Source organism: Gymnoscopelus microlampas, assembly GCF_963454915.1.
Source record: "Gymnoscopelus microlampas genome assembly, chromosome: 6".
Classification (NCBI taxonomy): domain Eukaryota; kingdom Metazoa; phylum Chordata; class Actinopteri; order Myctophiformes; family Myctophidae; genus Gymnoscopelus; species Gymnoscopelus microlampas.
The window spans coordinates 44,061,548-44,085,590 of NC_139943.1; positions in this window are offsets into that span (position 1 = coordinate 44,061,548).

The following is a 24,043-nucleotide window of genomic DNA, read 5'->3' on the forward strand; positions in this document are numbered from 1 at the left end:
GAGTTTGTGACTAAATAATAACCAGTGGAACACAGATTTTTCCTGAAAGGTAACAGTTTTGGACATACAACGTACAAAGTTTCCTCGCTCCTGCGACATTATATATATGCAGTATATACAGACGGGTGACAAATTAAAGGAAAAAAACATCCTGTCTACACAGTAAGGTGTTAAATCACTGCAAGCTGTCAAAACGGCTTCAATGAGCCTTGGCATAGATTTGACAAGTCTCTAGAACTCTAATGAAATGATGGAACAACCTTTTTAACAAAAGATATTCCCTCCATTTGGTGTTTTAGTGATGGAGGTGAAGAGTTCTGTCAAACACATCAGTCTAAAATCACCCATCTGGTGACTGTGAAGGCCATACATTATTATTCCCCTGTGAATGGGGGCATTGTCATCCTGGAGCAAACCCCTCACTTCAGGATAGAAATGTTTAATCATAGGGTAATAGTGATCACTCAGAAGATATTTGTATTGAATTATAATAATAATTATAATATTGACCGACTTGCTCATGCGGGGGAAAATCGGTTTCAGCTCAATCCAGCTGATCGTTAGTGGTTAGGTGTCTTGCTCAAGGAAGCTTTGACCAGTGTTACGCCCCGGCCTAGGGGAACCGAGACATAACATATGGTGTGGAAGACCGCCCTTCCCAACTCCCAAGAACCGCCGTCCAAACAGTTTGCTTTTTCGATCTTTTCTTTTTATTCTCCAAAAGGGTTTACACACTCTATTCAGGGGCGGAGGAATGTACAACAAAACAAAACTAGAACACAAACTTCTTACCTACCCACGACAGAAAGCAAAATACAAAATACTAACCTCCCTATCAGAAAACAAAGCTCAAACGAAATCATAATAATAATTCCCCCCCCCCTTCGTAGCTGAGAACACTAGATCACAAGATGATGACAGTAATCGGCCAAGGCCGAGTTAGGATCGAGTTGTAAGCATCTAGATCTATGGTGTAGATCAAGTGTTTGCAGAGATCAAGGATTACATATCTGTTCGGCTTCACAATGCACAAAATGGCTACTACAGAACACAGAAGGACGGACGGGTTGGAAGTTGAGAAGGAACGGGTTCGCTGTCGCCGGCCCGCTGACAGCCTTTTAAAGTTGAAGCCGCCCCCTGGCCACCAATCAGGAACGGATGCGTCTGCTGCTGGCACGCCCTTCTCCTACAATCATCCAATCACACCCGACACTCTCCCCACACACACACACACACACACACACACCGACACAGGAGAGAAACCTAACCTACACTCAGCCTCCTAATACCCTTCATAATCATAACACCCCCCTTCCCAAAAATCAAACATTTTCCCCCCAAAAAAATGTTTGATCTCAGGATAGCCTCCTAATGAGCCCTAGACAGAGCATCGGCCATAATATTTTCACTTCCTTTCTTGTGTTGAATATCTATATAGAAATCTTGTAACAACAAGGACCACCGCATAAGGCGTTGGTTGTTGTTGCGCATCTGAGATAAAAATGTTAACGGGTTGTGATCTGTATACACTGCAATAGGTAGTGGGCTAGAACCTACGTAAACCTCAAAATGTTGTAACGCAAGCAGCATTGCGAGGGCCTCTTTCTCAATAGTGCTATAATTCACTTGATGACGCAGGAATTTTTTTGAAAAATAACAGACTGGATGATCAATACCATTATCGTCTTCTTGCACCAGCACTGCCCCTGCTCCCCGGTCACTCGCATCAACCTCAAGTTTGAATGATCGTGAAAAATCTGGTGCTGCAAGGACAGGCGCGCTGCACAGAAGAGCCTTAGCACCCTCAAATGCTATCTGACAAGAAGGTGACCAGTTAAACGGAACCTTAGGACTAACCATGCTTGTCAACGGCGTTACTACCTCCGCAAAATTTCTGCAGAATCCGCGGTAATACCCGGCCATTCCCAAATACCGGCGAAGTTCGCGTTTACTTTTGGGTACTGGAAAATCCAGAATCGCCTGCACTTTTGATGCAATCGTGCGCACATGCCCCTGACCCACCTCCTTGCCCAAATAGGTAACGGTAGCCTTTCCAAACTCACATTTTGCCAAATTAACTGTCAAATTAGCTTCACGCAGTCGGCCGAAAATTTCATACAGGGTTTGGATATGTTCCTCCCAAGTGGACGAGTATGCCACCACGTCATCCAAATAAGCATCGCAGTTTTTAATACCAGCTAATGTTTTGTTCATTAGCCTTTGAAACGTTGCTGGAGCGTTTCTTAATCCAAACGGCATAACGGTATATTGCAAAAAATTATCGGGAGTGACAAAAGCGGAGATCTCTGACGCACGGGGTGTTAACGGTACTTGCCAGTAACCCTTCAAAAGGTCAAGTTTCGTAACATATTGTGCAGATCCTACTCGATCAACGCAATCCTCCATACGAGGCAGTGGAAAAGAATCTGGTTTTGTTACGGCATTTACTTTTCTGTAATCAGTGCAAAAGCGAGTGGTCTGATCAGGTTTGGGCACCAACAAACAGGGCGAACTCCACGAACTAGCACTAGGGACCGCATAACCATGTTCCAAAAGATATTCCACCTCCTGTTGCATTAAGGCCCTTTTTGTCGGATTAACTCTGTAGGCATGTTGTTTTATTGGGTTCCGCTCCCCCACTTCAACATCGTGTTGGAGTACATTAGTTTGAGTGGGGTGATCCCCGAATAGTTCCAAATGACTATAAATTAGCTCACTAATATCATTACGAGCCACCTCTGGTAAAGTAGACAACTGAGCATCTACATTTTTCAAAATCTCAGAATTCTTTAGTCTGGCGCATGGCACCGGCGCACTGCCTGTATGCAGTCCGTCCTCTTCAGGACTATATGGAACAGGCACCACATTAACACTCATCACCGGCATCACCACAGGTGGGCACGGGACATTATCCCCATCCCGATCTATGTACCTTTTTAACATGTTAATGTGACACAGACGAGATTTCTTTCTTCTATCGGGAGTGCTAACCACATAGTTGGTATCACTCACTTTACGTTGCACTAAATAAGGTCCGCAGAATTTTGCTTGCATACAGGAGCCCGGCATAGGCAACAACACGAGCACCTGCTCGCCTGTTTGGAAGGTTCTGGTTATTGCATTACTGTCATATTTTACTTTCATTTTTTCTTGAGCCCCTTCAAGGTTCTCACGAGCCTTTTCACAGGCATCATGCAACCGCTCTTTAAATGCACTAACATAGTCCAGAATGTTATGACTGGGACTAGGTTTGTCAGTACACCATTTCTCTTGCAACAGTCGCAAGGGACCCCGCACTGTGTGGCCAAAAACCAACTCGGCTGGGCTAAATCCCAAGGACTCCTGAGTAGTCTCCCTCACTGCAAACAATAATAAAGGTAATCCCTCATCCCATTCTCGTTTTTGTTCCAAACAATATTTACGCATCATTGATTTTAGGGTCTGGTGGAACCGTTCCAGCGCACCCTGTGACTCTGGATGATAAGCACTGGATACATTATGTGTGACAGACAACTCTACCATCACCTGAGCAAACACCTTAGACATGAAATTAGACCCCCGGTCACTTTGGATGCGCTTGGGTAGGCCAAACGTGGAAAAAAACTTTACCAACGCTTTTATTATGGCCCGTGCATTGATTTTACGCATTGGGATAGCTTCAGGGAAACGAGTTGCGGCACACATAATGGTAAAAATAAATTCATGACCAGATTTCGTTTTTGGTAATGGCCCAACACAATCTATAATTACATGTTCAAACGGTTCTCCAATCACTGGAATGGGTTGTAGTGGAGCCGGGGGAATAATCTGATTGGGCTTGCCTACAACCTGACATGTGTGACATGACCGACAAAACTGAACTACGTCGGTTTTTAACCCAGGCCAAAAAAAATAACGGAGAATTCGATTATGGGTTTTTCTGATTCCTAAATGTCCAGAGAAAACATGATCATGAGCTAAACTCAGAACCTGACTACGGAATGGCTTAGGCACAACTATTTGATACACAGAATCAAAATCGTTTTTTTGACCATCTACGAACAAGTACACCATCATCTAACAAGTATATTGCAGAGTGTGGGATTTCTTTTGATGCCCCAACACTAGATAAACATGTACTCAAGGTATCATCAGACTGTTGCGCTTGAATGAATTGTGGTTTATCCACTGACAAACTTAACTCAGCATCACTAGGCAACAAATTGACAATTGCGCCTGAGTGCTGAGTGGGTGATACATCATCTAACAAACCCATAAATGTGTTGGTGAGATCCACCGCCTCACCATTTCTTCGAGACTGCGCGCGCGTAATTGCGCACACAGGGAACACCGTTGACGAATCACACACCATTGGGGTAGGAGTGCATGGAACCTTCAAAAGGGTTCCAACGACCTCGAGGGGCGGAAAAACTTTTTCGCCAGCCAAATCATTTCCTAAAATGAGTGTTACTCCAGGCACGGGTAATTCGGCTCGCACCCCCACTTTAACGGGACCGGAAAAAAGAGCGCAATTTAGGTACATATGGTGCATGGGGATACGAAAAACACTCATTTCTATCCCCCAGACCAACGCGTCAAAACCACTGTAAGACTCATCAGAAAAAGGCAAAACACTGCCCAAAACGACCGATTGTTTCGCCCCCGTGTCGCGCAAAATACTGATAGGAATTTCATCATCCTTCCTGCCAGAGAGAGAGACAAACCCAGTGGACACAAAAGGTTCAAAATCTTTATCCACTACCGGCTCACCCTCAGGTAAAGCTATAGGTTGGGTATGGATTAAAGTAATCGTGGCTGGCACTCTGTTATCCTGTCTTGTCTCTCTCCTTCTAGGACACATGGCAATGAGGTGACCAAATTCATGACAGTAATAACACTCACGCGTCTCTCCCGGAGACTGATTAGTGTTAGCGCGCCACGGGTTGTTTGGTGGTCGTGTTCTATTTTCCGATGGCTGTCTGAAAGAATTATTTCCGCGGGGTGCAGATGAAAAAAACACCCCTTTGTGTGTTAAGACAAATTCATCAGCCAAAACCGCCGCGTCCGATACCGAACTGACTTTTTGTTCATTCAAATACACAACAATATTATCGGGTGTACGGTTTTTGAACTCTTCCAACAAAAATAATTGTCGCAAATCCTCCTGATTTTTCACTTTACTCGCCTGACACCACTTGTCAAACAATACCTCCTTCTCACGCGCAAACTCGACGTATGTCTGACTGGCAGTTTTCTCCCTATTCCTAAATTTTTGTCTATATGCTTCTGGAACCAATTCGTAGGCCCGTAACACAGTAGCTTTCACCACTTCATATTTTAAACCCTCTTCCATTGGTAAACTAGCATATACCTCCTGCGCCCTCCCCACCAATTTGCATTGTAATAATAATGCCCACATCTCTTTTGGCCAGTTTAAAGCAGTCGCTATGCGTTCAAACGCATTAAAATAAGAGTCTACCTCACTCTCTCTAAAAGGTGGTACTAGTGCAATGTGCTTGTTAATCTCGAATTTAGGCTTACTAGTAGAAGTGGATTGCTGGGATTGTGCATCACTGGTAACAACGGGTGGTGACCGTTCCACTTCCAACGCTTTCAACCGTAATTTCATCACCTCTATCTCTAGTTCTCTGCTGCGATTCTCTGTCTCTTTGATGCGCAACGTCAACAAGAGATCATCCCGTGATGTTTCAGGTGTTACCTGTATCATTTCACTGGGTGCATTTTGGTGCTCCGGTGACGCAATGTTGGGTGAAACAGAGGCAGGCGGTATGATATTACGCGGCGCCTCCGCTCCAGCGTATATCTCCCTATCCGTCTCTTTGGCCCCCCCAGTCCCAGTAAATACACCTCCCTCCTCCAACTTCTCACTTAGTAGTTGTTTCAGTTCATCTTTGTTAGCATTAATAGGCACCTCCACACCAAAGAATTTTACCAACAACAACAAATTGTCCTTTGTGCACCTTTCTAATTTCTCTCGTGAGGGACCCTTCTTAAACTCCTTTATAACTTCTTCGTCCATTCTAACCTTATCACAACTGCCAATCAGAAATACGAAAGTACAAAAAAGAAAAAACGCACTTACCCAACAAAAGAAAATAGACGAGCCCCCATATATGTTACGCCCCGGCCTAGGGGAACCGAGACATAACATATGGTGTGGAAGACCGCCCTTCCCAACTCCCAAGAACCGCCGTCCAAACAGTTTGCTTTTTCGATCTTTTCTTTTTATTCTCCAAAAGGGTTTACACACTCTATTCAGGGGCGGAGGAATGTACAACAAAACAAAACTAGAACACAAACTTCTTACCTACCCACGACAGAAAGCAAAATACAAAATACTAACCTCCCTATCAGAAAACAAAGCTCAAACGAAATCATAATAATAATTCCCCCCCCCCTTCGTAGCTGAGAACACTAGATCACAAGATGATGACAGTAATCGGCCAAGGCCGAGTTAGGATCGAGTTGTAAGCATCTAGATCTATGGTGTAGATCAAGTGTTTGCAGAGATCAAGGATTACATATCTGTTCGGCTTCACAATGCACAAAATGGCTACTACAGAACACAGAAGGACGGACGGGTTGGAAGTTGAGAAGGAACGGGTTCGCTGTCGCCGGCCCGCTGACAGCCTTTTAAAGTTGAAGCCGCCCCCTGGCCACCAATCAGGAACGGATGCGTCTGCTGCTGGCACGCCCTTCTCCTACAATCATCCAATCACACCCGACACTCTCCCCACACACACACACACACACACACACCGACACAGGAGAGAAACCTAACCTACACTCAGCCTCCTAATACCCTTCATAATCATAACACCAGTCATATTGGACACATTGCTGGCCAGGCCTGGAATCATACCTTGGGCAACCTCACCATTCACCTATGCCGCCCCCATTACAGTGACTCTTCCTCCTTGTAATGGGATAAGTGGACCCGAACCATGCCTGGAAAATGACCCCCCATGATATGATATTTTATCACAATAATTAAAGAAGGAAACCACAGACTTAAAACTGCTGGACACAACTTTTCATTTCCCATTTTGTCACAACAAGAGCTCTGACAGTAATATAACTCTGAGTAACGTGAGATCTGTTGTTAAAGGTTCTATGACATTCATTTTCACTTTTTTTATTTTGTATGTTTTTTGGGGGGTTTTATGACCTCAATTACACCCAAAAAAACTGAACTTTTAACATTCAGTGGATTTTCTGTGGTCTGGGGTTTTCTGAATAATTAGGCTGAAAAGTAATCTGAGCTTGGCCCTTGGGCAGTGAAGTCAGCGGCCATTAATCCCGCCCACTCTCCACCTCGCCCCTCCCCTCCCCTATCCTTTGGGGGGGGCGGAGCAGAGACGATGATTGACAGGCAAAATCCCTCAACAGCGACACCCGCAGGCAAAGATTTCTTTTTTCATTGCAGTTGAAAAGGCTTTAGAAATGTGAGACAAAAACACCTGCCATGGATCACTGGAGTGGAATGTTTTGTTAAAACTTTTTATACACGTTTGAAGGACCATGACAAAGACTTTTAATGTGTGGTAAAACTGAACGTCATGAAACCTTTAATGAGATGGACTCTGTTTGTTTGACGCTCTGTGTCATTGTGTCACTTTAGTTTTTGTCACTGGTACAGAGTTATACTTGGTTGCGCATCTGTCTCTCACTGAAAACAACTGACGCACACAGATTGCACTGAGCTTGTAGATCTGCCACCCTCGCCTTTGTTAGCAGCCAAGTTAAGTTAGCCCCCAAGCTAAATGGTTGGCTATGTTTCTTCAGTCAAACAGGTTAGTCATTCAGCTGAATAACCTGCAATCAATGACAATATTGTCACATCCCAACTCATCTGACCATGTCACAGTGTAGGGGGGAAAAGAGCCAAAGTACAGAGCCAAATGTCAAGTTTACTAAGTATTGAGGGTTTAAGTGGTTAATGAATCCAACATATTAAAAAGATAATGTGTAAACAAACACGATGTATGAAATCTATGAAAAGGCTCAATCTGCATTCTGCAACATTTTATACTGTAATATGTAGTAGGGGGTCCCTGCTTCATCTCTCTCCCAGGGGTCCTTGGTCTGGAAAAAAATGTTAAGACCCCTGATTTACGGTTCAGTGAGAGGTTAATAGAAATCCATTTTAAGTATGAACCTCATACTGTACTGTTGCATGTACATAAGTAACTCATAGGCCTATAAACATGGATATTCTGATGTGATCTAAATAGAATGCACCTGGCTGGCACCGAAGTAGTCACAGCCTCATACCTTTCTTTTTCCCATTTTGTTGTAAACCTTATGAGCATGCCACCGCTTTGCCAACATTGTTACTGATGGTAGGCATAAAAATAATGGACTTTAAGCAAGTCCCATAATTTTCTTTGTTTCTTTGTCCCATAGTTTTTCTTTTTTTTAAGGCTAGTTTTTGGGCACTACGGCTACATTCTACAGGACAGGACAATGGAGAATGTCAGGAAAGACAAAAAAGAATTGTGGCACCGGCTTCGGATGCTGTCAATGCACTGAATGACTATTGATTGGTCTAAGTAGGTGAGATACTGACCTACCGACGGGGCTCAGTAGGTGTTTTGTCTTTATTCTGTGGGTTTATGAAAGTTCGGGCAAACTCTCACCCCAAAACATGATTCTGTGCCTATCGGTACTTAACTCGGACGGCGCTGAGTCGGCTCAAGCGAACTCGCAACGTTTGGCACGGCAACTCGCTCGCTTTAACTCGCTCGGTGTTGGTCCAAAACAATAGTTTATACAAAACACCTGAGCCCAGTCGTTAGGTCAGTATATCTTGATTAGACCAATTAATAGTCTGATTAAACGTGGGTAGGTCAGTATCTCACCTACTTAGACCAATCAATAGTCTGATTAAACGTGACACAATGTCCCATTCAGTGCATTGACAGCATTCAAAATGGGTGAATGTGGCGCAGCTCACCGACCCGATTCAAAACCCTGAAGTTGCTAGCAGGCCTTTGTCTATGTGACATGCATACTAACTATTTGAAACACACCCACTAGGCCACCTGTCCCTGTCTCCACGGTGTTCTCTTAAGGCATGACAAGTTAAAGTTAAAACTCAAACGACCACGACTGTACACGGTGCCTGACTGCGCAGTGGCCCACCACGACAGCCCCATGAATGTCTTTATCCTCGGCCGAGCTCCCGCTGTCACCTCAGACAGTTGGAGTTAAGCAGCCGGCAGCCTTGGGATAGCCGTGTGGCGGGTTGTCGTCGACCCTTTGGAAGCAGCCAGCGCTAACCGACACGCCTTGAAGTGTCCTCTTCTGTCTCCTGTCAGAGAACCTTCCTTGCCCCCCCCCCCTTGCCTGACGTCACTACTGTCTCCAAGGTGCGTTTGATAATGTTATTTTTAACCGCTTCTATTATTCCCAACATCATAAACTATATGCCGCTCTGGGCCGAGTGCCAGTACTGTCACCGCAACGTAATAGGCAATACATCAAGTGTGTGTGTAGTGTATGAGCAATTATCCATGTGTTTGTGCACGTGCATGTGCGTATCAGTCTGTATAGGACAGATCTTTCTGTCTTCGGACAAAGTCTTAGAGATTGCTTAAACTCATGAATGAGAGTGACCTGAACAGAGTTTATACATAAAGCTGTAATTGAGTTATCATTGATTTTATAAAATGAATGGCAAATGCAATATTTTTTCTTGAAGAGGTATTTGTCCTATCGGTTTATAGGGTCCTGTATGGTTTGAATGGCTGTCAGTTTGAAAAAAAGAAAGGAAAAAAAGACACTTTTCCACTTCCTTGACGAAGTGAACGGTTATCATTTGTGTTTCCACTACAGTGGACGTGGGAAACAGGGGTAGGAATACAATTCAAAGAACTATAGTGATAACACCGCAGTAACACAGCAAATTACTAACGACTCCAGCACCGATCAATTCAATTAAATGATTTCAGACCCAGGAAGATCCATATCACGATTAAAACCACAACACAATAAAATACAAAAAAAACTGAACTACTATATGTGGGCACATTTTTCAGTTTTGGACATACAAACATGTGCGCCAATGGTTCCACAGTCTAGAGGGGAACCTGACAGAACTGCGTGTAGGGTCCATTATGACAGCAATGATGTAATTTACTGACTCAGATGCCCTACACATAAACCTATACATAAGGTTACGTAGCACAGCAGAGCAGGCAGGTACCCTGACACTAACAAACATCTGGCTTGCACTGGAGCTTCTTGGAGCTCTCAGCAGCAGCCTCATGCAGTCATTATAAGCCACTGTGAGCCGTCTGATGCTGCCTTGTCTGTAGTGACACCAAAGGTGGACAGTATACAGTGGTGTGCAAAAAGATCTAAAGAGAGATCTTCACAGGTACTGAGCACATACTAAATGTGCGACACAGCATATTTGATGTGACAGCTTCCGATGCTGTCCTCATCTGAAAGGTCATTGGAGATAATATGGCCTAAGTAAGTAATCTCACTGCACACACTAAGGGCAGTGCCAGCCAGATGGAAGTCAGGAAAGGTTGATTGTCTTCCCTGCTTCAGACAATCATGATCTTACTCTTTTTAGTGTTGTATTTTACATTAAAATCAAAACCATACTGTGAACATAATACTCAGAAGCTGTTGGAGACCAGCACTATACGGACTAAAGATGACCAAATCATCCACATACATAAGGTGATTAATTAAGTCACCAACCCTACACCCTGTACCACATGCATTTAAAATCAATGATAAATCATTCATATAAACATTAAAAATAAAAGGAGAATTCTGCCCTGGCGGACACCATTGGTCACATGAAAGGGAGCAGATGTTGAATTCCCCCATTTCACTCTCATCGTCTGGTGAGCATACCAGAACACCAAGATTCGGACTAAGAATCTAGGGACCCCTCTTTGTGTCAGTTTTAAAAATAACTTATCATGATTAATGCGGTCAAACGCCCTAGAGGCAATTTGTTTTTGTTTTAATCCAAATTGGTTATCAGCAGACAAGATCAACCTACTCAGTAGAATTGTCTTTAGCACTTTGGACAAAATGCTGGCCAAGGCTATTGGCCTATAATTATCTGAGCTGTTTAGCTTACCCACTTTGACTTTAATGACCGGCACTAATACAAGCAAGAGCATGGAAACAGGTATAAACCTGTTTCCATGCTCCAAAAAACTGTAAAACACATAGAAACCAAAGGACACCGTTTCTTACTGTCCAGTTTAAGCTGTTATATTGTCCAGACTGCAGGCCTTATTATCTCCAAGCTTCAATACTGCTTCATGGACTTCAGCAGGAGTGACCATAACATCATCATTCCCCCCCCCCCCCACAATTTTGTAACCCATTTTTTCACACTACTCTCCCTCTGCCAGCCTGGGGAGAGCCCCGAACTGAGCTCATGCTTCCTTCAATGCATGAGGAGTGAGCAGGCCACTTCTTATCACCTGACAGGGGGGGAGTTTCCCCGTGTGGATGGAACACGTAATTCCAACCAGTTCCTTTTCCCTCCATCAGGCGCTCCATCTGACCAGGGGTGGCAGACTGGCAGTATAGAGACCAGGATTACTGCATGTTTTTTGTGAGGGTACCTACCCTATGGGACACGGGGAGAACATGCAACCTCCACACAGAAAGGCCTTTTGCCAACCCCACCCCCATATGGGCACTGATGACGTGGAGGAGAGGACACGCCCCCAGCGCCCACAGCGTCCCCGGCGTGAATTGAACCCAGGACTGTTTGTAGAGAGGCCTGCTGGAAATACAGAGAGACTCCACAATAGATTCATACAGGGAAGATAAATCATTAAGTGCATTCTTGCAGTTCATATCCCGACACAATAGTGCATCTTTAGGCACCTTAATATTACCCAGCAAGGCATCAGAAAGAAATGTATCAAGATCTTTCTTGGTCAGTTTAGAGACCAATCCATTTTCCCTGCACTTAAGCTGTCCACAGTCAACAACACTGGTAGATTGCCTGTTTTTAATTTTATCTATGTCATGAGCATCCACTGTACAGAGGAGTGTGCCAAGCCTTGCTACTATAAGTGTAACTATTATCAGGTAAAAGTACCTTTTTAGATAAAATCAATCCACTGTCTAAACAAAATTGCATAAGATGCTTACCAAATAAGGAGTTAGCATCAGACACTTCAGCATTCATGTCACCAACAACATATACAGGTAGAAGGACTGTCCTGAATGAAAGCCATTATAAATGCCATTCTACTGAGATACTCATCCTAATTTTGATAGCACTCATATGGTGTATAAACATTTAAGATTATTTTTTTCACTGCAACACAGCTCTATCCCAATAGCCCAGTCAACTCCCAATCTAATGACGTTAACCAACTGATCATATTTTTTATTCCACAAGGTGGCAACTCCTCCTGGAATCCTCCCTCGTACCACTTTAGAACTTAGGTCGTGGTGGATTCCCCCGCCGCGATAGTCCTTATGGATAGATTTTTACCTTCTACAATAGGTGTTGTTTAGCCAAGAACTACTCCTGGACACACAATAAGTCACATCGTTCCAACAGTTTGTCCACAACAGTACGACGTGATTGATCAGTTTCACTGTGGCCAACACTCAGCCCTCGCATATTGTAAGACACAACAAGGATGTTCATGGTCATAGAGAGATGAATTCATATCTCAGTGACTATGCAGTCGCAGACTGGCTCTCAAGCAGAGCTACAGGTGTACCTTGGCATTTCAGTTGGCTTCCGCTCCATTCTGCTTAGCAGCGCCGAGGCGTCCATATTGCCGAACCCAACTGGTGGCAGTTCATCCAGATAGTGTGAAACAAACCGGGGGATATTTTCTCTGAACTCATTAAAAACAGGCCATGACGTTCTTTCTGTGGGCCTTTGTGCGAGACATAGCGTACAGTGGTATTCGGGCAGAGTTCAAACAGAAGCCGCTTAGACTCCTCAATCCACCTAGATGAAAAGTTGTTTGTTGCCGACATAACAATTTCATCATGGCTTAGTGTCATCATTTTCACAACAATAAAGTTTAAAAGTTTGTTTTCCACTATCACCTTCCCATCATCCGTTTTGTAGATTTCAGGTTTTAAGTGAGGGCAAGCAGGGCCTCCACCACCAGCACGCACCCCTGCCGCAATCCTCCAGCACTTTTCTCATCTGCAATACTCATCTGCAATAGCCTAACCTCAAAGAAGAAGAATAAAAAACCCTGTCAGCATCTTATTCATTGAATTTTGGCAGAAACCTTATCATTCCAGCCAGGCCCACATCTGCTGTTGTTCTACCTTACAATAAACTGAACAGTCCTCAGTGCTACCTCCAGGAATGATGCCCTCTGCCATCAGCCTGAGCCGCTCTCTTCCTTCTCTATTCTGGCAAGTTGAATTCTGTTGTCCCTTTCTGTCTCTTGTTCTCTTTGCAGTATCCTCTGATATTCTAATTGCCGTTCTGTTTCATGTTCTATTGCCTCAGAAGGCTTTTCTTCCGTATGAATCTGTAGCTGTTATCTTTGTTATTCAAACATTAAAGCTATTTCGCTGCATGGAGCCCAATATGGGGACGGAACCTTGCAGGGTGGAAGACTGGTTGTCAATCTCACAGTCTCCAACAATGGAATATTTGACAGAACTTCCAATTAAATGTATTTATTTTATTTGTTTTACAATTTTAGTATCACTTTTAATTCGGTTTTGATTGTTCCTTGGGATATCTGCCTCGATTTGATAATATTCGCCACATTTGTAGTCTATGCAGTCTTCAGTGGGACACCCAAAGATCTCTGTTAGCTACTTTTTCTTAATTCTCAAACACAAACTTGAGTTAGTCTCGTGATACCAGACAATTGGAGATCTCCGCCTACCAGTTATGGAGATTACGGTGATGACGTTGAGTACAGCCGCTAACAAACCTATGCTACTAATTTGGAAACCAGACATTGTCACTGCTCCAGTATGAAGGGCCACTAAAGACTTTGAAGTGTTTTTATTTTTTATTACTTTTATTACTATAATTGTTTCCACACAGTTTTAACAACGAAAGCTGAGAAATTGTCTTTGGTCTCTAGTTGTGTTTAGAGACCGACTTGTAGAACTAAACATTATTTGTCCACCACCTCAATCATACATGTCCAGTACGTAATTAGTTAGTCCATTTGGTTACATTTGTACACTCTCAAAAGTTACAAATGGACAAATTAACACAGGATGTTACTGTGTGTAGTAGTGATGAGCGGGTCGACCCGTAACCCGCGGGTCAACCCGCGGCGCGGGTGGGTTGAGTCAGGATTTCAGAGGAAATTATGCGGGCTGCGGGTGAGCGGGTCAGCCGCTCTCACATGCAAAAAAAAAAAAAAATCACATGTTCTTGTTTTGTCTTTATTCCTAATAAGAATAAGAATAATAACAATAAAACAGTTTGAATACACTTGGGGTGTATACTTGAAGATTATTTTCCTCATGATTTTACAGATTATTATTTTTTCCACGGGTCGCGGGGCAGGTTGAGCCATAGATTTATAAATGGGTTCGCGGGGCGGGTTGAGGCGGGTTGGGTTCCATGGCGGGGCGGGTCATGAAAAAACCCGACCCGCACATCACTAGTGTGTAGGGCTCCTCTCCTCTCCTGGTAATGGGAGCAGGTCATGGAGGCATGGAGCCAGAGCTGAGACAGTATGTATCCTCATAAGCCCTATCTGTTTTTCTATCAGTGTAGATGACAGAGGGAGAAGTGCTGAATGGAGGGCTGGCTGCAAGTAGTGATTACCAGAAGCACTTAAATGTCCATAACTCTCCCACTCACTACTGGCCAATGCTCATCTGGAATTGATCTCTTTGTAAAGGCTGTGGATGTGTGTTGCTTTCATGTTTGTGTGTGTCTGTTCTATTCCTTTGTGACTACATGAACGTTTGTGTGTTTGGTGCTTGGGTGTCTGCATGTGAATGTTTATCTGCAATTTTTTATTTCTGCAAGTGTCCATGAACACACACAGACCCATTCATGTTTGCATTTTGTGACAAACAGTGTCAACTGTTTGCAACAGTTAATTCATTTAATGCAACAGTTAATGTGCAACAGTTAATTCATTTAATGCAACAGTTAATGTGCAACAGTTAATTCATTTAATTGACAAAAAAAAAAAACCTCTTCGGGGGTTTAGCTCCTTCCTACGTGAAAGGCCCCCGAGTAGTACATGAATTTGTAAATTAGAAATCATTATGGCAGTCAGGTGGCACAGTGGTAAAGTCCCTGCCCACCACCACGGAGGTTGTGGGTTCGAATCCACCGTGGTGCATCCGGCTTTGTCGGGCATCTATGCGAACACAGCTGGCCTGTGTTTGGGGGAGGGAAGCCGGTTGAGATTGGTCATTGCTCGTACGCGGCGCCTGCAGCGGGAAGTGTTGGGCGGAAGGAGTGGGACTAAGGTCTTACGTCCTCCCGGTGGGGGCTCCTCACTGGCAGGTGAGTCAGTGGGATACAACACAGAAATGTGTGTGGGGAACGACTAATTTGGGGAGGAAAAAGGAAGTACAAAATAATTGGCTACTGTAGAGAAAATATAAATCATTATCAAACCCTGCAATTTATTGTATCCCCGACCCTAAAATTACTTTTTGTTTTGTAGCAATTTTAAACATTTCACAACATTTTAAATGTAATAATTGAAATTATATATATTTGGCCCCTAATGTAATAAATACATTGAAAAACACATTTAAAAAAATGGTGGGCTGTGTTCTCAAGAGGCCCACTGTTCCGGTTACCCCCAGACACGTCCGGGCTTCCTCCCAACTGGTTACATATAAAATAAAGTAATCGATAGAAGGAAATAATTGAAAGTTTCAGCCCTAACGTGACACTGCCAGGAATGCAGTGTGACATCAGAGCTCCATCCTCATACCTCTGTGGCCGCTGGTCTAGTGACCCAGATCTGCTCTTTTGGCTGGCGCAGATCAATATACTCATAATGGCTCCGGACTGGATGGACTGGCATGGGCAAGCTCTTACCCCTGGTTTGGACATGACAAATGGATCCATTCTCTGTACCCACTTCACTCTCGGCTCTTCCTTTGCACACACACACACACACACACACACACACACACACACACACACACACACACACACACACACACACACACACACACACACACACACACACGTTTTCATGATCTCTCTTCCTATGTCCTTTCCAGTATCTTTCATTATACCCCCTTTGAGGGCAGCGGTGGAGTAAACAGTGTCAAATATTTATGACTGTATGCAGTGAGAGCACCCAGGCCAAAGCTCCACATTGTTGTGGGAAACAGATACGATGAGCCGTAAAATACACAGTCTCATTAACCTTAATAATCATTCCAAAAGGAATCCCTCTGCTGATTTATTGGAATTTAAATGGAGAATTTATTGCAGCATTTGTGTTTTTGCATAACTTATTAATCGCTCGTTCTTGCTTGTTGCTTGTTATTTTCTTGTTGACTGTATTGTTGCTGTATCTTATTGGGTTACCTATTTGGGCAGATTTGGTTTTACTGCTGCAACAGAATCTGTATTAATTTTCAAATATTATAAATGCACATATTGGTGGATTCTGTCACCATCTCACAACTCTAGTACAGTAGATTAAAACTGCGTCTGTAGTAGTCACCACTCTCAAACTTGCCAGTGTTATTACTATGCTACCACTATTTTTGCACAACGGCTGAAGGCCAAGCAATCTAAAACAGGGTTTGTTTGTATGTATGTATGTATGTACTGTATTGTAGCAACCCAGGGGATGTGGTGGAAAGATTCACAATCAAACGGATGGCTCAGAGTCAGTTTGCTTGTAACACAAAGGGTCTTTAATAAAATTTCAACGGAGGATTCTTCCCGACGGAGTCCGTGGCCTTTAGCCTAATGCTAAATACGGGAGCTCCGCTGTCCTGTGGGAAGAGCAGAGAGAGAGTGTGAGCCTTTGGTGTTGGAACTTACTGGATGGGGAGGGAAAGAGAGACGCCAAGTGATCCACACCAGTATAAGGACATCCCAAGTGGTTCCGAAATGAGTTGAGATAATCTTGTAAGTTCACTTGCAACGACATCCTTCTTACCAGCCTCTAGTCTAAGTGGAAGTGACAGTGAGTGTTGCCTGCTTGCTCCCTTGTTCAAACTGACTCACCATGCTGCTTGGAAGCTGGTGAGTTATGGGCCTCCCTTGATTGTCTGATGGGTTCAAGGGGCTAGCATCCGGCTTGTAAATTGAGGCTATATAGGAAGTGTGACAGTTCATATGAATGGCCTGTAGTCCCCCCTGCTGGTTGCAGAAGAAATTAGGCTCTATTCAAGCGGATGGGTTTTTGGCCGAATTTTACACTTGATTTTATTACCTTAACTCATTCACTGCCAGATATAAATAAATCTCCCACTGCCAGCGATCAGTCGGTAGCGCTGTCGCCTCACAGCTAGAAGGTCCTGGGTTCGATTCCCGCCAGGGACGCTGTGGGCGCTGGGGGCGTGTTCGCTCCTCCACGTCATCGGCGCCCATACCCTAGGTGGGGTTGGTGAAAGGGCCTACTCTGTGTGGAGTTTGCATGTTCTCCCCGTGTCTCCTAGGGTAGTTAATACCCTCACAAAAACATGTAGTAATCCTGGTCACTATACTGCCTCCCCCTGGTCAGCCGGGGCGCCTGATGGAGGAGAAGGGAACTGGTTGGAATAACGTGTTCCTTCCACGCGCTATGTCCAACCAGGGAAACTCCCCCCTGTCGGGTGATAAGAAGCGGCCTGCTTGCTCCTCATGCATTGAAGGAGGCATGAGCTTCAGCTTGGGCTCTCCCTAGGCTGGCAGAGGGTAGGTATTGCCCAGGATTACATAGGCAATTGGCACTGGGTGAAAAAAATGTGGGTTACAAAATCGTACAAAAAAAAAAAAAAAAAAAAAAAATCACCATGATATGCGTTTTGGTAAATTATGTTCCCATTTATTTAAACATTTATTATAAAGTAGGGTATGTTTCTAGGGTTTCTAATGGTTCTACTGAGTGAAGACCCACCCTCGCTGCGGTTTCAGCCAATTGAATGAATTTCCGTTTGCATTTCGGATCAGTTATCAACCGGATATAGAAAGATGGCGGATTTGAAATTGTTGCAAAAATAGGCCTCATTTACGGTCTGTAGAAACCAATAGCGTGACGCTGTCCATATTTCTTTACGGTCTATGGATGGCTGCAGGTGTGACCAGTGCCATGCACCCAGTGGCTGCAGAACTGTACCTGGCCTGGATGTGTCATTGTCTTTTTAAGAGAACTTCTCCCAAATGATGTTTCAAGTTCACAAGCCCACAAGTACAGTTATTGAGAAATAAATGCCTGATGTCTTTCTACCAAGCAAGCAGGTTACTGTCTTTTCTGTATTAAGTATTAAAAATCCCCCATGGCACTCAGTGCCATTCTCCTCCTCAGGGCCTCCTGTGGTTGGGTGAGATTGTCATTGTCTGGCATTTCCTACAAAATTCTGTTTGTACTTGTTTCTGGTGCTCTGGAGACAAATTAACTAAACGTTGGAAGCAAGGGTCCAGACATGAAGCTTTGTTCAACACCATATTTGTTTCTTTGATGTCAGGACTGTAGCGTTTCTTCAAATATTTTTTTTATTATGTCGTTGGCCACCTCTTTCACTGCAGATGGGACAAGCTAAGCATTTGAGCAGTGGTAAGTAAGCTATATGAGCAGAACATGCTGCAGTGGCAGAACAGCTGACAGACATGGATACCTTTCTGTCGGAAGGGCCTCAGTGGCCACTTTGAATGGTTTCAGGGTATCTCTCTCTCTCTTTCTCTCTCTCTCTCTCACTCTTTTTATTTTTATACTAAGGACCATTCACCTCGTCACCAGTGCTTAGCTAGTGAGATGAGACAGCAGTCAGGTTGTTCAGAAGCATGACAAATCATATTATAAGTGCTGATCCACCTTGTGACACAGTCATTCATGAATTTCTCCTTCTTTAAGCCAAGTGCCTGGTGCTGCTTCTCCAGCAGTCAGCTGTCTGTTGGAGAACAACCAAAGCCCGGTTACTGCTGTCAGTTTCAGCCTAGATAGGGTGGTGTCGACGGATTTCACATCCAGATCCCCTCGCACTGCGAGCATGTGGGCTATGCAGGGGACGTTTACCAGTCCAAAATGAATATGCACTGCGTTGACAGTTTAACATTGACTGTTGAAATAGCTGTGATCGATGTCAAAGTTTTTGCAGTATGAGTGAAATGCTGCCTGTGGTGTGTTCAGCAATATGTTTCCATCAAACATCTTAATTTCGGCGCTCGGGTGGCGCAGTGGTAAAGTATCCCCCACCACTGTGGTGTTTGGGGAAGCAGTGGCAACACACATAAATATGTGTGAGGGAGAATTAATTGGCATAATAACTAAATTGGGAAACAAAAGAACAAAAACAACAAACAAAAACTTTTAATTTCAGGCACCCACAGTTTGGACCTCTTGAGAGTGCACACATGGAACTGAATTGACTTGTAAAGGGTCCATTTGATTTAATTTGTACACTCTCGGAGTTACAGATCTGTATCTATAAAGGTCCATTTGGTTCTAACTATCAATAATTTAGCTAGGGACCCCTGAAACCATCTCAAGGACTCCTGGGGGTCCGACCCAACTTTGAGAACCACTGATTTAAACATACTCAACAAGGTCAGAGTCAGATATAAAGTGAGCTTTTACCATAATGTAAGCAAATGAAGCTTAAGGACATCCAGCCATCAGTTATACACTTTGCCCTCAACATTGTCAACATTTCCTCTTGTGGTTTATCTCCACACTATCTACTAGCAGCTTGGATCTTATACTCTACCTCGGTTCCATCTCTCTGCACAATTCCCTCACCTTAAATGACACATAGAGGCTGCATGCATGTCTTTGCAAATTAAATTTGCAATTTTGCTGATGATGGCTTGTTTTCAGCTTTCTGGGAGGGAGAGAACAATGCTGTAAGATGGGATTGCTGTGCTGCCTTGTCCATGGCATCTAAGTAGAGCCATCCGTCTTTGAGTTGGTCAGATGATGTACTTGTTGGTGCTCATTCCAATTGGCAGTAGTGGAGTGATTCAGTAATCAGTAATTGCCTCTTGCACAACTTATGTGACCCAACGCAGTAACTAGTCATTGTGCATTTTTGCACCAGAGTATCAGAGCTATAGAATGAGATATCATTTCTTAGATTGACCGAACAATGTTTGAAATGCAGCTTATTATCTCTGCCAGGCCGAAGGCAGGGCCAGAGATTAGGATTTCTCCCCTGTGTCTGTTTGTGCGTGTGTCAGCAGCTAATCTAGCAAACTACTACATTATGTATAGGCTTTCTCAGCGATCCACTCAATAAGTTGCTTCTTTTTATGCATTCTTATTCATCTATCTATCTATCTATCTATCTATCTATCTATCTATGTATCTATCTATCTATCTATCTATCTATCTATCTATCTATCTATCTATCTATCTATCTATCTATCTATCTATCATACCAAAGACTCTGAAAAATGGGACCTAGTGCCTCCCTGCTTGGCACTCAGCATCAAGGGTTGCATTGGGGGTAAGCCCCTGTGACATGCTAGCGTCATGTCCAGGGGGTGTACTTGTACATCAAGCTGCCTCACGCTGTAGAAACAGGTAGGGGCAGAAATAGGCTCCTGCCCTAGGCCTCATGGCTCGGCAAGGCTAAATCTATCTACCTACCTATACCTACCTACCTACCTACCTACCTACCTACCTACCTACCTACCTATATATCTCTCTATATATCTCTCTATATATCTCTCAATTTCTCTATCTCTGTGTATATTGCTCAGTGACCACAAAAATGGAGCTTTGGATGAATTGTACTGTATCTGTGGACTTCTTGTGTTGCTGTAGAGGGTACTGTAGCAGCATCTGGCTCTTTGATGCAGCTTGCACATTAATAATCAATGGTGCTCCCCGGGGAGGGTTCCATACAAAGCCAGCCAGCCAATTTAGGCCTGTTTCACACCATGCACCGCATCATTTCCCCACCGAAACATAGCTCTTAATACAGGGAGGGGATCAAGGATGCTACCATAGCCAGCCTAGTCTGGCTCAACCACCCACATGCACACATGCACGCACACAGAGACACCTTTTTCTCCCACCTGTCAATATTCTTATGTTTTGGGTTGCTGCTGGAAAGATGTAAATCAGCTGCCCCTAGTTATTTATTTGTCGGTTTCTCTGCTCGACTTGTAATGACCACCACATAGTAAAGAATGTTCCCAATGTTGAAAACCACATACTGTATAGCAACATTGTATGTACCGTATACTGTACGTAACATTAAGGTAAGAAATAGGCCATGCAGTTTGCTAACCATTGATTCACTTCTCATTCCTAACATCTAGTTTAAACTTAATAGTTGAATGCCCTTTGCTATGGGTCCGTCTGATAGCACAACACCATTTCTTTATGTTTAACGTCAAGGTGAACATGGCCAAAATAATAACAAATAGCCAAACTAGCTCTGTGAGGAAACAGGACACATCTGTACACACGCATACAGTATATAGAGTATATTTTTATATGCATTGCTGAAGAGATCAGTGGGTGCCTCCTGCTCTCTGGTGCATGAGGAGGCAGGAGGACGTATTAAGCATTAGCATGCTAATCTGTCGAAGCTGGACTCCTCGCAGACTCTTACATAACTCCTGCTGATCATGACCTCCTAGACGCGGGAGTCAGTACAGTTTTAGTGCCACCAGTAGTGCTCCCTGAGCATTCAGTGATCATTTCAGAGATGTGCTGAATTTCTCCTCCCTCGAGAAAAATTGTAAAATTAAATCCCAATTTTTAACACTGATACAATTTTTTTTAATGGCCTATTCACATGGTACTTTTATTACCTGGAAACCTAATGTGATTTAGAAATGACATGAGCTACGTTTATTGACTTAATGCACCTGTTTACATGTTTTTATGTGAGTAAATCTTTATTTTTCTAAGTTAATTTCAGTTTAGTTTATTATTACTGATCAAAGTTTATCATATCAGCAATATTTGTTGTATGTAATGTAAGTTATATACACCTTTTATCTGTTGAGTGGAAATTTGGGGGTTGATGTAAGTACAGCTGTGTAGACTTTTAGATTTTAGGTTGAGGTAACACATTAAGTAGATACATAATGTATTTGATTGCATGGAAATGTGTCTTTGTTACTGTAATTTAAAATCAAGGCTACAAAGTTCTCAACCTGAGTTGTGAGGTAAATTGAGCCTCCGCTGCCAAACCCCCACCCTATTCCACTGAGGTAGGTATACTCAGTGGAATGAAAAACGCCCCTACCTCCCTCCATTATTTTGTGTGTGTGGTGCATGTGATGACAATGTTTTGCTGTTGTACACATGTATGAAAAGGCACTGTACACATGTAAGAAAAGGCACAGAGAGCAAAGGGAGAAACGCTATAAGGATTCGCATCGTTAATGCTCTGTACAAATTATGTTTGTACAGGGCTAGATTGGAAACACAAATTAGGCCATGAATGTAAATTACGGCCACAAAGTAACACACCAAGCATGTTGTTTGACACACGCACTTACATGTATTGAACATTGTGGTGATATCTGGATAAAATGACTGGGTATGTCATGGCAGGATTGCGTTGATTAGAAACAGTACTAGGTGTAGGCGAGTTGATAATGTGCTTTTAGCTTAGATGTTGTAAAAATGGAGTGTAAAGCTGTCGGCCTATGATGGCTGCATTTTTTGAGTAATGGATTCAGCGTTAGAGAGAATAAACGCAACTGTTTGACAGAATAGAAAGCCTTTATTGTCTTTGTACTGTGCAGACAATCACATAAAAAGTGCCATTCTGATGGGTGCATTTACTGCATTAATAATAATAATAATATATTGATACAGATACTGTAGCAGCATTGGGTGGCAGAAATGTTGGTCATAATGGCCTTAAAGTCACGCCCCAATAATAATATTGTCTGACACAGTAACTTCAAACTGTCTCTCTGTGTCTGGTGCGTGTGCATGCATGTGCATGCATCATAGGTCTAAATGTATGAATGTTCCGTGTGCGTGCACATGCCCATGTGTCATGGGTGCTGCAGTCTCTCTGTCTCTCTCTGACTGTATCGTGTCAGTGTTAAGCTCGTTCCAATGAGACACATTGTGAGCTTTAAATTGGCTATTTTTGGATAACCAAAGTATAATATAGGGATTAAGTGGTTAACATCAAACTGTCAATCAAAGCTGTGGGAATGTGTGGAGAAGGATAGCAGCTGCTAAAGTATTGTCTGGATGTGTGGCAATAACAAAAAGCAAAGGGATGGTACTGTACTGTACCTTCTAAGTAGGTCTTTTCCCCTCACCTAGCCACACCAAAACCAATATTCTATTGATATTATAACTCATAAATAAGTGTGACACTATGATTACCTTGCAGTGTGCCCTAGAATATGCAAGTGCATCAGCTGTCTGTGTGTGGTCTTGCATGTGAGTGTGTGTTTGCATCGCATACGAGTGTGTGTATTTACATACAAACACAAGTGTGTGTGTGTGTGTGTGTGTGTGTGTGTGTGTGTGTGTGTGTGTGTGTGTGTGTGTGTGTGTGTGTGTGTGTGTGTGTGTGTGTGTGTGTGTGTGTGTGTGTGTGTGTGTGTGTGCAGTATCAGCCAGACTCATGCAGGACAGAGACGGTGGCATTGGGATCTGCAGCAGCTACTGTAGTCGATTGATTCCAAAAGCTTTTAGCGCATGGCTAATTTTCCATATGGGGCCTTGTCATGTGGCTGCAGGGACTGGATGGCCCAGGCAGCATTTTGTTTACACTGAGAGGCTAATCCTGATGATCTGGCTTAGCGTGTGTGTGTATGTGTGTGTGTGTGTGTGTGTGTGTGTGTGTGTGTGTGGTCCTGGGAGAGAGAAACAGAAAGGGAGAGACATAGCAAAAGAGAAAATCTGAAAGGGAAACAGGGATGATGAGCTTGTGTTTTCAAGTTTGCATGCAGTGTGGAGATTGTTAACTCAATTGG